General features: G+C 47.4%; 1 pseudogene across 1 annotated transcript in view; it reads left to right on the forward strand.

Annotated features, from left to right (window-relative positions):
- The window catches only part of LOC127926167 (leucine-rich repeat serine/threonine-protein kinase 1-like), a 66,557-nt pseudogene that overhangs the window by 18,067 nt on the left and 36,136 nt on the right, over positions 1 to 12,354 (forward strand). Inside the window, exons 4-5 of the transcript XR_008123507.1 lie at positions 1,609 to 1,803; positions 2,945 to 3,199. The product of XR_008123507.1 is annotated as a leucine-rich repeat serine/threonine-protein kinase 1-like (transcript). The remainder of the gene's footprint in view (positions 1 to 1,608; positions 1,804 to 2,944; positions 3,200 to 12,354) is intronic.

Here is a 12,354-nt window from a genome sequence, read left to right on the forward strand (position 1 = left end):
ACGGCCTTACCTGTAGCCTCTCTGACCCCGAGGACCACGGCCTTACCTGAAGCCTCTCTGACCCCGAGGACCACGGCCTTACCTGTAGCCTCTCTGACCCCGAGGACCACGGCCTTACCTGTAGCCTCTCTGACCCCGAGGACCACGGCCTTACCTGTAGCCTCTCTGACCCCGAGGACCACGGCCTTACCTGTAACCTCTCTGACCCCGAGGACCACGGCCTTACCTGTAACCTCTCTGACCCCGAGGACCACGGCCTTACCTGTAACCTCTCTGACCCCGAGGACCACGGCCTTACCTGTAGCCTCTCTGACCCCGAGGACCACGGCCTTACCTGTAGCCTCTCTGACCCCGAGGACCACGGCCTTACCTGTAACCTCTCTGACCCCGAGGACCACGGCCTTACCTGTAACCTCTCTGACCCCGAGGACCACGGCCTTACCTGTAGCCTCTCTGACCCTGAGGACCACGGCCTTACCTGTAGCCTCTCTGACCCCGAGGACCACGAACGTTGAAGATTCTCAGAATAGTTGCCAAGTGATGTCATCATGGCGAGGAGCCAGGACTGCTCCTGTAACGCTAACAGAGCATGGGAACTCACCACTCTGTGCATTTTGGCCCCATCTGTCTGCGCTGTGTTAAATAAACCCTGGGAAGAAAGCCACAGTGGGCTGTTCATCTCAAGCTCATGGCCATTCATAGAAATTCAACTTGGACTGAAAATATGCTGTTTTGTGTTCCATCACCAAGCTGAATGGCCTTCATAGATCACATTAGAGTCTGACTATTACAATGGGATGACTGTGTGTGTGTGTGTGTGTGCGTGCGTGCGTTTCAATTCAATTGAAGAAGCTTTATTGGCATGGAAACGTACATTGCCAAAGCAATTAAATCAATATAGACATATATACACTGACTGTACAAACCATTCAGAACACCGTCCTAATATTGAGTTGCACCCCCTTTTGTGCTCAGACAGCCTCAATTCGTCGGAGCATGGACTACAAGGTGTGGAAAGCATTCCACAGAGATGCTGGCCCATGTTGACTCCAAAGCTTCCCACAGTTGTGTCACGTTGGTTGGATGTCTTTTGGATAATGGACCATTTTTTTATTTCTCCTTTATTTAATCAGGTGACCAAGATAAAGCATAGCAGTGCAACACAAACAACACAAGAGTTACACATGAAATCCACAAACATACAGTCAATAACACAATAGAAAAGTCAATATACAGGTGAGGTAAGGCAATAAATTGATTCTTGATACACCGAAGAAACTGTTGTGTGAAAAACCTAGCAGTGTTGCAGTTCTTGACACAAACTGGTGTCCCTGGCACCTACCACCATACCCTGTCCAAAGGCACTTAGATGTTTTGTCTTGCTCATTCACCCTCTGAATGGCACACATACACAAAGAGCAGCTATTCTTAATGTTATGTACATTGTGTAGATAACATATTAAATCAATCTCTCTCTCTCTCTCTCTCTCTCTCTCTCTCTCTCTCTCTCTCTCTCTCTCTCTCTCTCTCTCTCTCTCTCTCTCTCTCTCTCTCTCTCTCTCTCTCTCTCTCTCACTCTTTCTCTCTCACTCTTTCTCTCTCACTCAGGTGGATATGTTCTCGTATGGGATGGTTGTGTATGAGTTGCTGTCAGGTTGTAGGCCTGCGTTGGGCCAGCACCAGCTCCAGATAGCTAAGAAGCTGTCTAAAGGGATCCGTCCCACCCTGGGAAACCCAGAGGAAGTCCAGTTCCACTGTCTGCATGGCCTGATGATCGAGTGCTGGGACACTAAGCCTGAGAAGGTGAGGGTCTGTGGGCTGGGACACTAAGCCTGAGAAGATGAGTCTGTGGGCTGTGACACTAAGCCTGAGAAGGTGAGGGGCTGTGGGCTGGGACACTAAGCCTGAGAAGGTGAGGGGCTGTGGGCTGGGACACTAAGCCTGAGAAGGTGAGGGTCTGTGGGCTGGGACACTAAGCCTGAGAAGGTGAGTCTGTTGGAAACACAGAATCATCTAGAATGTCATTGTATGCTGTAGCGTTAAGATTTCCGTTCACTGGAACTAAGGGGCCTAGCCCGAACCATGAAAAACAGCCCCAGACATTATTTCTCCTCCACCAAACTTTACAGTTGGCACTATGCATTCGGGCAGGTAGCGTTCTCCTGGCATCCCGCCAAACCCATATTTGTCCGTCAGATTGTCAGATGGTGACTCGTGATTCATCACTCTGAAGAATGCGTTTCCACTGCTCCAGAGTCCAATGGAGGCGAGCTTCACACCACTCCAGCCGACGCGTGGCATGGTGATCTTAGACTCGTGTGCGGCTGCTCGACCATGGAAACCCATTTCATGAACCTCCTAAAGAACAGCTCTTGGGCTGACGTTGCTTCCAGAGGCAGTTTGGAACTCTGTAGTGAGTGTTGCAACCGAGGACAGACTATTTTTACGCGCTACAGGCTTTAGCACTCGGCGGTCCTGTTCTGTGAGCTTGCGTGGCCTACCACTTCACAGCTGAGCCGTTGTTGCATTTTTATATACAGTATCGTATATCTTTGGGGCGGCAGGGTAGCCTAGTGGTTAGAGCATTGCACTAGTAACCGAAAGGTTCCAAGTTCGAATCCCCAAGCTGACAAGGTACAAGTCTGTCAAACTGCCCCTGAACAGGCAGTTAACCCACTGTTCCTAGGCCGTCATTGAAAATAAGAATTTGTTCTTAACTGACTTGCCTAGTTAAATAAAGGTTAAATAAATCTCTCTATTATGCATGGGAATACTGATTTACATTTTCAAAATGTAAATCACTTGGGGCTGATTTGGTGTTTTTACAGTCTTTTATGTCCAACATTCTTTTTGCTAAGATAAAATCACCAATCCACTGGCCACCAATTGGGGAACCCTGGCTTACAGTATGACATAGTGACTGTGTGTCTCTCTCTTGATCTAGAGGCCCCTGGCCATGCAGTGTGTGAGGCAGATGCAGGAGCCCAGTTTCCCATGTCTGAAGTACCTGCTGGCCTGTGACACACACTCCCAGCTCTTCCTGTCCCACTTGCAGGGACACAGCGCTGTGTTCTGGGACGGGGACAAGGACGACAGGTTGGTTTCTCTTCGTGTTGATTTCAGAGGTTTTCCTGGCCCGAAAAGTCTGTGTAGACTTCCTGAGGATCTGAGGGTCTATTTCAGCTGCTTATCTTGGACTGTCTCTTAAAGAGCAGTGGAGGCAGAAACACACTCACACACATACATACTCTGCACATACCTCTCTGAGAGTAACACACACACACACTCCTGTCTCTTAAAGAGCAGTGGAGGCAGAACACACTCACACACATACATACTCTGCACATACCTCTCTGAGAGTAACACACACACACTCCTGTCTCATAAAGAGCAGTGGAGGCAGAACACACACACACACATACATACTGTGCACATACCTCTCTGAGAGTAACACACACACTCTCCTGTCCTGTAATAAAGCTCCCAGGTGGAAAGTAATTGCTTTAGTGTTGCTCTCCCCCTGTGTGTGACTGTGTGTGCTTTGGGACTGGGAGATAATCTCACCACGATAAAGGCAGCTTTCATCGCTCCATACAGGTGGTGCTAATGACTGCTATTGCCTGCAGCTGTCCTGCTTTTAACCCCATAGAGATCCTTTGTAATTCTAATACCCCCTCATAGAGGTATTGCGCCAGGGCTTCCAGCATGGGAACCGACCATGAGAATGACATGATAATTGTCAGCAATTATTGTGTGTGTGTGTGTGTGTGTGTGTGTGTGTGTGTGTGTGTGTGTGTGTGTGTGTGTGTGTGTGTGTGTGTGTGTGTGTGTGTGTGTGTGTGTGTGTGTGTGTGTGTGTGTGTGTGTGTGTGTGTGTGTGTGTGTGTGTGCGTGCGTTCTAGAAACTATAGTGAATGTGTGTTGTCCTATAGGAACTACAGTGTGGTAGTGAATGTGTGTTGTCCTATAGGAACTACAGTGTGGTAGTGAATGTGTGTTGTCTTATAGGAACTACAGTGTGGTAGTGAATGTGTGTTGTCCTATAGGAACTACAGTGTGGTAGTGAATGTGTGTTGTCTTATAGGAACTACAGTGTGGTAGTGAATGAATGTGTGTTGTCTTGTTGTCCTATAGGAACTACAGTGTGGTAGTGAATGTGTGTTGTCCTATAGGAACTACAGTGTGGTAGTGAATGTGTGTTGTCTTATAGGAACTACAGTGTGGTAGTGAATGTGTGTTGTCTATAGGAACTACAGTGTGGTAGTGAATGTGTGTTGTCCTATAGGAACTACAGTGTGGTAGTGAATGTGTGTTGTCTTATAGGAACTACAGTGTGGTAGTGAATGTGTGTTGTCTTATAGGAACTACAGTGTGGTAGTGAATGTGTGTTGTCTTATAGGAACTACAGTGTGTTGTAGTGAACTATAGGAACTACAGTGTGGTAGTGAATGTGTGTTGTCTTATAGGAACTACAGTGTGGTAGTGAATGTGTGTTGTCTTATAGGAACTACAGTGTGATAGTGAATGTGTGTTGTCCTATAGGAACTACAGTGTGGTAGTGAATGTGTGTTGTCCTATAGGAACTACAGTGTGGTAGTGAATGTGTGTTGTCCTATAGGAACTACAGTGTGGTAGTGAATGTGTGTTGTCCTATAGGAACTACAGTGTGGTAGTGAATGTGTGTTGTCCTATAGGAACTACAGTGTGGTAGTGAATGTGTGTTGTCTTATAGGAACTACAGTGTGGTAGTGAATGTGTGTTGTCTTATAGGAACTACAGTGTGGTAGTGAAGTGTGTGTTGTCTATAGGAACTACAGTGTGGTAGTGAATGTGTGTTGTCCTATAGGAACTACAGTGTGGTAGTGAATGTGTGTTGTCCTATAGGAACTACAGTGTGGTAGTGAATGTGTGTTGTCCTATAGGAACTACAGTGTGGTAGTGAATGTGTGTTGTCTTATAGGAACTACAGTGTGGTAGTGAATGTGTGTTGTCTTATAGGAACTACAGTGTGGTAGTGAATGTGTGTTGTCCTATAGGAACTACAGTGTGGTAGTGAATGTGTGTTGTCTTATAGGAACTACAGTGTGGTAGTGAATGTGTGTTGTCCTATAGGAACTACAGTGTGGTAGTGAATGTGTGTTGTCCTATAGGAACTACAGTGTGGTAGTGAATGTGTGTTGTCCTATAGGAACTACAGTGTGGTAGTGAATGTGTGTTGTCCTATAGGAACTACAGTGTGGTAGTGAATGTGTGTTGTCCTATAGGAACTACAGTGTGGTAGTGAATGTGTGTTGTCCTATAGGAACTACAGTGTGGTAGTGAATGTGTGTTGTCCTATAGGAACTACAGTGTGGTAGTGAATGTGTGTTGTCCTATAGGAACTACAGTGTGGTAGTGAATGTGTGTTGTCCTATAGGAACTACAGTGTGGTAGTGAATGTGTGTTGTCCTATAGGAACTACAGTGTGGTAGTGAATGTGTGTTGTCCTATAGGAACTACAGTGTGGTAGTGAATGTGTGTTGTCTTATAGGAACTACAGTGTGGTAGTGAATGTGTGTTGTCCTATAGGAACTACAGTGTGGTAGTGAATGTGTGTTGTCCTATAGGAACTACAGTGTGGTAGTGAATGTGTGTTGTCCTATAGGAACTACAGTGTGGTAGTGAATGTGTGTTGTCTTATAGGAACTACAGTGTGGTAGTGAATGTGTGTTGTCTTATAGGAACTACAGTGTGGTAGTGAATGTGTGTTGTCTTATAGGAACTACAGTGTGGTAGTGAATGTGTGTTGTCTTATAGGAACTACAGTGTGGTAGTGAATGTGTGTTGTCTTATAGGAACTACAGTGTGGTAGTGAATGTGTGTTGTCCTATAGGAACTACAGTGTGGTAGTGAATGTGTGTTGTCTTATAGGAACTACAGTGTGGTAGTGAATGTGTGTTGTCCTATAGGAACTACAGTGTGGTAGTGAATGTGTGTTGTCTATAGGAACTACAGTGTGGTAGTGAATGTGTGTTGTCCTATAGGAACTACAGTGTGGTAGTGAATGTGTGTTGTCCTATAGGAACTACAGTGTGGTAGTGAATGTGTGTTGTCCTATAGGAACTACAGTGTGGTAGTGAATGTGTGTTGTCCTATAGGAACTACAGTGTGGTAGTGGTAGTGAATGTGTGTTGTCTTATAGGAACTACAGTGTGGTAGTGAATGAATGTGTTGTCCTATAGGAACTACAGTGTGGTAGTGAATGTGTGTTGTCTTATAGGAACTACAGTGTGGTAGTGAATGTGTGTTGTCTTATAGGAACTACAGTGTGGTAGTGAATGTGTGTTGTCTTATAGGAACTGAACAGTGTGGTAGTGAATGTGTGTTGTCTATAGGAACTACAGTGTGGTAGTGAATGTGTGTTGTCTTATAGGAACTACAGTGTGGTAGTGAATGTGTGTTGTCCTATAGGAACTACAGTGTGGTAGTGAATGTGTGTTGTCCTATAGGAACTACAGTGTGGTAGTGAATGTGTGTTGTCCTATAGGAACTACAGTGTGGTAGTGAATGTGTGTTGTCCTATAGGAACTACAGTGTGGTAGTGAATGTGTGTTGTCTTATAGGAACTACAGTGTGGTAGTGAATGTGTGTTGTCTTATAGGAACTACAGTGTGGTAGTGAAAGGAACTACAGTGTGGTAGTGAATGTGTGTTGTCTTATAGGAACTACAGTGTGGTAGTGTTGTTCCTATAGGAACTACAGTGTGGTAGTGAATGTGTGTTGTCTATAGGAACTATAGGAATAGGAACTACAGTGTGGTAGTGAATGTGTGTTGTCCTATAGGAACTACAGTGTGGTAGTGAATGTGTGTTGTCTTATAGGAACTACAGTGTGGTAGTGAATGTGTGTTGTGTTGTCCTATAGGAACTACTGATAGTGAATGTGTGTTGTCCTATAGGAACTACATAGGAACTACAGTGTGTTGTAGTAGGAACTACAGTGTGGTAGGTTGTCCTATAGGAACTACAGTGTGGTAGTGAATGTGTGTTGTCCTATAGGAACTACAGTGTGGTAGTGAATGTGTGTTGGAACTACAGTGTGGTAGTGAATGTGTGTTGTCCTATAGGTGAATGTGTGTTGTCCTATAGGAACTAGGAACACAGTGTGGTAGTGAATGTGTGTTGTCCTATAGGAAACTACTGTATGTTGTCTTATAGGAACTAGTGTGTGGGTAGTGAATGTGTGTTGTGAACTACAGTGTGGTAGTGAATGTGTTGTCCTATAGGAACTACAGTGTGGTAGTGAATGTGTGTTGTCCTATAGGAACTACAGTGTGGTAGTGGTAGTGAATAGTGAATGTGTGTTGTCCTATAGGAACTACAGTGTGGTAGTGAATGTGTGTTGTCCTTGGCTTATAGGAACTACAGTGTGGTAGTGAATGTGTGTTGTCTTATAGGAACTACAGTGTGATAGTGTGTGTGGTATAGGAACTACAGTGTGGTAGTGAATGTGTGTTGTCTATAGGAACTACAGTGTGGTAGTGAATGTGGTTGTCTTATAGGAACTACAGTGTGGTAGTGAATGTGTGTTGTCCTATAGGAACTACAGTGTGGTAGTGTGTGGGTTGAACTACAGTGTGGTAGTGAATGTGTGTTGTCCTATAGGAAACAGTGTGTGTGTGTTGTTGAACTACAGTGTGGTAAATGTGTGTTGTCCTATAGGAACTAGGAACTGTGGTAGTGAATGTGTGGTCTTATAGGAACTACACTGTCCTAACACTATGGAACTACAGTGGTAGTGGTTGGTCCAAACTACTAACACTGGGGGTAGTTGGCCAAACTATCCTATAAATGTGTGTTGTCCTATAGGAACTAACAGTGTGGTAGTGAATGTGTGTGTGGTTGTCCAATAGGAACTAACAGTGGGTAGTGAATGTGCCAAACTGACATCCTTAACACTGGGTGGGGTTGGAACTACAAACTAGTGAACTGGGGGTGAATGTGTCCATAGGAACTACAGTGGTAGTGAATGGTGTTGGCCAAACTATCCTTAATAGGAACTAACACTGTGGGTAGTGTGGTTGGCCAAACTATCATAGGAACACTGTGGGGAATGGGGTTGGTGTGTGGTTGTTGTCCTATAGGAACTACAGTGTGGTAGTGAATGTGTGTTGTCCTATAGGAACACAGTGTGGTAGTGAATGTGTGTTGCCAAACTATAGGAACACAGTGTGGTAGTGAATGTGTGTTGTCCTTAACTAGGCTACAAACTAATAGGAACTACAGTGTGGTAGTAAATGGGGGTGTTGTCCAATAGGAACTAACAGTGGGGTGGCCAAACTAGTAAACTGGGGGTGGGTTGTTGGCCAAACTATCCTATAGGAACACTGGGGGTGGTGTTGCCAAACTATAGGAACACTGGGGTGTGGGGTTGGCCAAACTATCAGTGTAACACTGGGGTGTGTTGCCAAATAGGAACTAACAGTGGGGTGGGGTTGGCCCTATAGGAACTACAGGGTAGTGAATGTGTTGGCCAAACTATTGTAACACTGGGGTGGGGTTAACTATAGTGAATGTGTGTTGTCTTAAGGAATTAACACTGGGGGTGGGGTTGGCCAAACTATAGGAACTACTGGGGTGTGGTAGTGAAACTATGTAACACTGGGGGTATTGGAACTACTTAACACTGTGGGGTTGGTAACACTGGGGTGGGGTTGGCCAAACTATGTGTTAACACTGGGGTGGGGTTGGCCAAACTATCCTTAACACTGGGGTGGGGTTGGCCAAACTATCCTAACACTGGGGGTGGGGTTGGCCAAACTATCCTTAACACTGGGGTGGGTTGGCCAAACTAACTAACACTGGGGGTGGGGTTGGCCAAACTATCCTTAACACTGGGGTGGGGTTGCCAAACTATCCTTAACACTGGGGGTGGGGTTGGCCAAAGGAATCCTTAACACTGGGGTGGGGTTGGCCAAACTATCCTTAACACTGGGGGTGGGGTTGGCTTAAAACTATCAGTGTAACACTATCACTAACACTGGGGTGGGGTTGCCAAATATCCTGTAACACTGGGGGTGGGGTTGGCCAAAATCCTAACACTGGGGTGGGGTGGCCAAACTATGTAACACTGGGGGTGGGGTTGGCCAAAACTAACACTGGGGGTGGGGTTGGCCAAACTATAGTAACACTGGGGGTGGGGTTGTCAAACTATCCTTAACACTGGGGTGGGGTTGGCCAAACTATCCTAACACTGGGGTGGTGTTGGCCAAACTATCCTTGACACTGGGGGTGGTGTTGGCCAAGGAACTAACACTGGGGGTGTTGCCAAACATCAGTAACACTGGGGTGGGTTGCCAAACATCCTAACACTGGGGATGGGGTTGGCCAAACTATCCTTAACTCTGGGGGTGGTGTTGCCAAACTATCCTTAACACTGGGGGTGGTGTTGCCAAACTATCCTAACACTGGGGTAGTGAATTGGCCAAACTATCAGGAACACTGGGGGTGGGGTTGTGCCAAACATCACTAACACTGGGGATGGGGTTGGCCAAACTATCCTTAACTCTGGGGGTGGTGTTGGCCAAGGAACTTAACACTGTGGGGTGGAGTTGGCCAAACAATCACTAACACTGGGGGTGGGTTGGTCAAACTATCCTTAACACTGGGGTGGGGTTGGCCAAACTATCCTTAACTCTGGGGGTGGTGTTGCCAAACTATCCTTAACACTGGGGGTGGGGTTGGCCAGGAACTATCACTAACACTGGGGGTGGGGTTGGCCAAACTATCCTTAACACTGGGGGTGGGGTTGGCCAAACTATCCTTAACTCTGGGGTGGTGTTGGCCAAACTATCCTTAACACTGGGGGTGGGGTTGGCCAACCAATCACTAACACTGGGGGTGGAGTTGGCCAAACAATCACTAACACTGGGGGTGGGGTTGGCCCAACTATCCTTAACTCTGGGGGTGGTGTTGGCCAAACTATCCTTAACACTGGGGGTGGGGTTGGCCAAACTATCCTTAACACTGGGGGTGGGGTTGGCCAAACTATCACTAACACTGGGGTGGGGTTGGCCAAACTATCCTTAACACTGGGGGTGGGGTTGGCCAAACTATCCTTAACACTGGGGTGGGGTTGGCCAAACTATCCTTAACACTGGGGGTGGGGTTGGCCAAACTATCCTTAACACTGGGGGTGGGGTTGGCCAAGGATCACTAACACTGGGGTGGGGTTGGCCAAACATCACTAACACTGGGGTGGGGTTGGCCAAACTATCCTAACACTGGGGGTGGTGTTGGCCAAACTATCCTTAACACTGGGGTGTGGGGTTGGCCAAACTATAACACTGGGGGTGGGGTTGGCCAAACTATCCTTAACACTGGGGGTGGGGTTGGCCAAACAATCACTAACACTGGGGGTGGGTTGGCCAAACTATCCTTAACACTGGGGGTGGGGTTGGCCAAACTATCCTTAACACTGGGGTGGGGTTGGCCAAACTATCCTTAACTCTGGGGGTGGGGTAGTGAAACAATCACTAACACTGGGGTGGGGTTGGCCAAACAATCACTAACACTGGGGGTGGGGTTGGCCAAACAATCCTTAACTCTGGGGGTGGGGTTGGCCAAACAATCACTAACACTGGGGGTGGGGTTGGCCAAACAATCCTTAACTCTGGGGGTGGAGTTGGCCAAACAATCACTAACACTGGGGGTGGAACTGGCCAAACAATTAGTAACACTGGGGTGGGGTTGGCCAAACAATCACTAACACTGGGGGTGGAGTTGGCCAAACAATCACTAACACTGGGGGTGGAGTTGGCCAAACAATCACTAACACTGGGGGTGGGGTTGGCCAAACAATCACTAACACTGGGGGTGGAGTTGGCCAAACAATCACTAACACTGGGGTGGAGTTGGCCAAACAATCACTAACACTGGGGGTGGGGTTGGCCAAACAATCCTTAACTCTGGGGGTGGAGTTGGCCAAACAATCACTAACACTGGGGATGGGGTTGGCCAAACAATCCTTAACACTGGGGTGGGGTTGGCCAAACAATCACTAACACTGGGGTTGGAGTTGCTCAAACAATCATTAACACTGGGGTTGGGGTTTGCCTCACAATCACTAACACTGGCGGTGGGGTTGGCCAAACAATCACTAACACTGGGGTTGGCCAAACTATCCTTAACACTGAATGGGGTTGGCCAAACAATCACTAACACTGCGGGTGGGGTTGGCCAAAGTAACACTGGGGGTGGGGTTGGCCAAACAATCACTAACACTAGTGGGTGGGGTTGGCCAAACAACTAACACTGGGGGTGGTGTTGGCCAAACAATCACTAACACTGGGGGTGGGTTGGCCAAACTAACTAACTCTGGGGTGGGGTTGGCCAAACTATCCTTAACTCTGGGGGTGGGGTTGGCCAAACAATCACTAACACTGGGGGTGGGGTTGGCCAAACTATCCTTAACACTGGGGTGGGGTTGGCCAAACTATCCTTAACTCTGGGGTGAACCAAACAGTCACTAACACTAGGGGTGGGGTTGTCCAAACTATCCTTAACACTGGGGTGGGTTGGCCAAACAATCCTTAACTCTGGGGTGGAGTTGGCCAAACAATCACTAACACTGGGGTGGGGTTGGCCAAACAATCCTTAACACTGGGGGTGGGGTTGGCCAAACAATCACTAACACTGGGGGTGGAGTTGGCCAAACAATCACTAACACTGGGGGTGGAGTTGGCCAAACAATCACTAACACTGGGGGTGGGGTTGGCCAAACAATCACTAACACTGGGGGTGGAGTTGGCCAAACAATCACTAACACTGGGGTGGAGTTGGCCAAACAATCACTAACACTGGGGGTGGAGTTGGCCAAACAATCACTAACACTGGGGGTGGGGTTGGCCAAACAATCCTTAACTCTGGGGTGGAGTTGGCCAAACAATCACTAACACTGGGGTGGGGTTGGCCAAACAATCCTTAACACTGGGGGTGGGGTTGGCCAAACAATCACTAACACTGGGGGTGGAGTTGGCCAAACAATCACTAACACTGGGGTGGGTTGGCCAAACAATCACTAACACTGGCGGTGGGGTTGGCCAAACAACTAACACTGGGGGTGGGGTTGGCCAAACAATCACTAACACTGGGGGTGGGGTTGGCCAAACTATCCTTAACACTGGGGGTGGGGTTGGCCAAACAATCACTAACACTGGGGTGGGGTTGGCCAAACAATCCTTAACACTGGGGTGGGGTTGGCCAAACAATCCTTAACACTGGGGTGGGGTTGACCAAACTATCCTAACACTGGGGTGGGGTTGGCCAAACAATCCTTAACACTGGGGGTGGGGTTGGCCAAACAATCACTAACACT

Source organism: Oncorhynchus keta, unplaced genomic scaffold, assembly GCF_023373465.1.
Source record: "Oncorhynchus keta strain PuntledgeMale-10-30-2019 unplaced genomic scaffold, Oket_V2 Un_contig_7046_pilon_pilon, whole genome shotgun sequence".
In the NCBI taxonomy this organism is placed as follows: domain Eukaryota; kingdom Metazoa; phylum Chordata; class Actinopteri; order Salmoniformes; family Salmonidae; genus Oncorhynchus; species Oncorhynchus keta.